We start from the raw sequence: 4,779 nt of genomic DNA, 5'->3' as shown, positions 1-4,779 counted from the left end.
GACTTTTAGAAGATATCTGAAGGCAGCCCTGTTTAGGGAAGCTTTTAATGTTTGATGTATTACTGTATTTTAATATTTTGTTGGAGGCTGTCCAGAGTGGCTGAGGAGGCCCAGCCAGATGGGCGGGGTATAAATAATAAATTATCATTATCATTATCATTATTGTTATCATTATTATTTGCAGCAGCTGAATTTCAGGAAGAGACTGCCTCACATAGGCATCATGGCTAGTGGCCACTGAAAGCCGTATCCTCCATTAGTTTCTCCAACGTGTATGTGCTGAAACCAGGGCCGGCCCATCCATGAGGTGGTCTGGGGCAGTCGCCTCAGGCGGCAGAATCCTCAGGGACAGTGCCCCTGTGAGCACCCCACCAACCTATCAGAGAAGCAAGGAGAAGCTGAGGGGGTGGCCATTTCCAGTGAGATCTCGCTGAGCTCTTGTGAGCACTTTCTGCTGCTTCTCACATCTCTGGAGTCAACCCAGGTAAATAAGGCTTGGGATGAGGAGAGGCAGCGCCATTTTGCCTGGTGGGGTCTATGGCTTGCAGAAGCCCTTTGTACTTCTGGCCAGAGAGAGAGAAGCTTGAAGGACTATCTGTGGGTCCCAGGCCTGAGCCTTTTTTCTTTTGCCCTGGATAAACTGCCTTAGGAATCCGTAAGGTCCTTCCTTGGGAATTTCCCTTGGAACTGGTTTCAAAAGTAGTTGCCTTTCTTTGTAAAAGAAAATTTTTGGAGCTCTTGTCAAGCAATATGATGTCATCTCCACCCAATCATAACCTGCTTTGTGTGAGCAGAAGGTTGACTCTCTAGGGGAAGTACCTCGTGAATGACAGTAGCATCCCATGCTGCAGTTGCTAGGCAACTGAGCCAGCTTTCGGCAAGACCTAATTTTAAAGGGTTTAACTCTAGAAGAGCCAGGATTCATCGTAACTAGAGTGGTTTCTGGGCTGTTTGTGGATATTTTGTTGTTGTTGTTGTTGTTTAAGAAATGGTTTTGGGGAGGATTAGAACATTTGCTCTGTATTTAAACAACGTACACTAGAGAAATATTTACCCTTACATTGGGAGGGCTGGGAAGTCAGGCTGAAATCACTGTTGCATACATGCCCTGGCAAATTCAGTATGGAGACACATTTCTGCCTTCTACAATGTCCTTGTCAGTGAAGACTTGGCAGAGGCCAGATCTGCTCCCCAAAGGGGAGTGATATACTTTTCTGCATAAGAGATAAAGGCAGCCATTTACAGACCCTCTGAGTGCCTCTATTTTCCAGGGACAGTCCTGGATTTATAGCTGTTCCGGTTTCTGATTTGATCCTGGAATGTCTGGCTTTTCCTTATGACGTCCCTGTTTTCATCGGAGAAGTGTTGGAGGGCATGGAGTTATCCGACCCCGAGCCATCTGAAGGCAGCACTGTATAGGGAAGTTTTTTTTTAATGTTTAATGTTTTATATACAGTGGTTAAGCACGATTTCTGTTCTCATCCTGAAGCAAAGTTCTTAACCCAAGGTAGTATTTCTGTAACCTGAAGTGTATGTAACCTGAAGCGTATGTAACCCGAGGTACCACTGTATGCTGAAAGCTACCCAGGCTGGCTGAAGTGAGCCAGTTAGATGGGTAGGGTATAAATAGTACAACAACAACAACAACAACAATTATTATTATTATTAAGTATAATAATAATTTCATCTAATTATAAATTTAAATTTTTATTTATATCATGCCCTCCCCGGCCAAAGCCAGACTCAGAGTGGCTAACAACAATAAAAGTAACACAGTTTACATAAAATCACAATCAATTAATTGAAATGCATTCTAAAATCAATTCAAAATCAAATTAATGGCATTATTATTATTATTATTCGTTGTTGCTGTTTGTTGTTGAATAGGACGTCCCTGTTTTCACTGGTGAAATATTGGAGCGTATGCTTTGCTAATATGTAACAAGCAAATGGTTGTGCTTGCAGATCCCATTGGAATAGTGGCTGAAATATACTCAGAGTCGCAAAGTGATTTCATGCTCTTTATTCAGCTCATAGTGGTGAGGAGGAATGAATGAGAGTCCCCTCAAAGTATCTGCTTTATATACATTATTTACACAATGGGCTGCACATTGATTGGCTAATTCTGGAATTCTACTGTAAGCCAATCAGGTTGTGGGTTCACTTATATCTGGAGCATGATTGGGTGGTTCCTGCCAACCAATTATACTGCTGCATTGTTCTAGGACCCATCAGACTGCTGCATTCTGAATCCTATTGTTCTAGGACCAATCAGATTGCTGCAGTTTGGATCCTATTCAACTCAGTACATAACAGTGGCTACAAAAAGTCCTGCTGGTGGAGACCAGAGTGTGTCAAGCAAGAGGCAGCTTTTGCTAGGCCTGATGTTAATATGTGGCACCAGGGAACAGCAACTGGGGAACCAGCACTCTGGCAGAGCCTATCCCTGATGCCAACTAAGGTGCCCATAAAGTTTTGAGGTTATCCAATCAGTGCCAGGTACTGACTGCCACTTTTAAGTGTCCCACAATGCCCTGGACTGAACCTACTTCAGGGCATAGTGAGAAATGAAACAGACTCCCAGCCACTTGGCCCGTATCAGGAATAAAGGGAGATGCCTTAAACCAAGTTATTACAGGATCTGAAAACCATACACATGTACAATAAACTGGAGTCGTTGTCAAATGCATCTCCCTCTCTATTTTAAAATGATGTAATGTGGCTTATTTGACCCCAGTATCATATTAGTAAAGTGTTTTTTGCAAGTATGGAGGGTTAAAATAAGCTTAGGAGAGAAGTGCAGAACAGAGGTTTGTATTTCCCTTACATGGGATCTTGCTGTGGCAACATCAGTAGCCCATAATGCTTCCCTAGCATCACAATACTTTATGGATTTTATGTGTAACCAAGCACACACCTGTCTGTACATTCTGCTCTCCCCCTCATGCCTGGTTTTCTAAGTACAGTAAAGAACAACTGGGTTTGGAGAGATTTAAAAGGCACTGCCTGTACAAGAGAGATTTGTCAAGACTGTCATGGGAAAGCATGTACATTTTGCTGCTCAGCCTTACTGTTGCTATGATAACAGAAACAAAACAGCCGTTTGGAGCATTGCAGCATCGGTTTCTGTGGGGCTGGGTTCAGCTGGAGCTCCTGGCTTTCGATGACTCACAATGGCCGTTTCCCAACAATTTCTGGTTCTCTCCCCACACCCTCCCCAGTTCACAGAAAACTGTAGTGAAATTCTCAGAACCCGTAAACGTACATGACTGGGCAGAAGGAAGAACTTTATTACATGGTGCACTAACTTGTAATGTTTGCGGTCATAAAATTTGGTGATGGACCCAAGCTAGGATGGGTTAAAAAAAAATAAGGATAGGTCATGATAAACCTTGAACCTTCACTTTACAGAATCAAGGTAGCACTGAGTACCAGATGCTGGATACAACCTACAGTCGTACCCTGGTTTTCGAACAGCCTAGTTTTCGAATGTTTTGGCTCCAGAACACCGCAAAGCTGGAAGTGACTGTTCTGGTTTGGGAACTATTTTTGGAAGCCGAATATTCCTGCAGCCAATCAGAAGCCGCTCTTTGGTGTTCAAACATTTTGGAAGTTGAACGGACTTCTGGAATGGATTCTATTTGACTTCCAAGGTACAACTGTACAAGCTATGACCTTAAGCTTCAGCCCCTTCTTGTGAGTTTCCAGAGATATTGGGGAATTTTTGTTTTGGTTATTGTTTCATTTATGAATCGCTTCCTGCCAATTCAATACATTGCTCAGCCCTGGGTGATACACAATGTACATGAAATTGATCCTTGCTCTGATCCAGAAAGAACTCTGTAAGCTGCTCTGTGAGCCTTTTTCAGATGACGAGGGGTGTGTGGAAATACTTCAAGTAAATAATAAAAGGTTTTCTTCCTTGCAAAGTGGGGCCTGGGTCCAAACAGAGACCACATTGGGTGCCCACTCAACACACATGCTATTTACTTTTTAAAAGCCATTCACACAATTGCTAATTGTACGAGTGGTGACTTGTCTAGTTTCGGCCTTAGTCACACAACCAACTTTAGTTGAATTGGGAGCTTCTATTTTATTTCTGAAAGTACTGTACAGAAAAGCGGAGCTTACATTCCAATCACAGACAAAAAGCTCCCCCTAGTGAACTTCAAGATAAAGAGCAAATTGGGTTATTCACAGGGAACGTGTAAAAAGTTACAGTGGTACCTCGGGTTACATACGCTTCAGGTTACAGACTCCGCTAACCCAGAAATAGTGCTTCAGGTTAAGAACTTTGCTTCAGGATGAGAACAGAAATCGTGCTCCAGCGGTGCGGCAGCAGCAGGAGGCCCCATTAGCTAAAGTGGTGCTTCAGGTTAAGAACAGTTTCAGGTTAAGAACAGACCTCTGGAATGGATTAAGTACTTAACCTGAGGTACCACTGTAACTAGGTTTTAGTATCCAGAGAAGTGACTTACTGGTAAATCTTCAAAAAAAAATTTAGGCACAGCTCAAAATTAAACACGCACCTCTGGAATCTCTGTCAAAGTTTATGCCTTTTCTACCTGTAACAACAGCTACAAATTCCCATCATGACCTGGACTTCGTTGAAGCATGCATTTCCTCATATTTTCTGTGCTATCTGGGTTTTTAAAACTTTGTATACTTTGGTGACAGCAGTCACGAAATTAAAAGACGCCTGCTTCTTGGGAGAAGGGCAATGACAGGCCTAGACAGCATCTTGAGAAGTAGAGACATCACCTTGCCAACAAAGGTCCG

Source organism: Podarcis cretensis, assembly GCF_951804945.1.
Source record: "Podarcis cretensis genome assembly, chromosome: 3".
In the NCBI taxonomy this organism is placed as follows: Eukaryota; Metazoa; Chordata; class Lepidosauria; order Squamata; family Lacertidae; genus Podarcis; species Podarcis cretensis.
The sequence above is the reverse complement of the archived record's forward strand: the minus strand, read 5'-3'. Positions refer to the sequence as shown.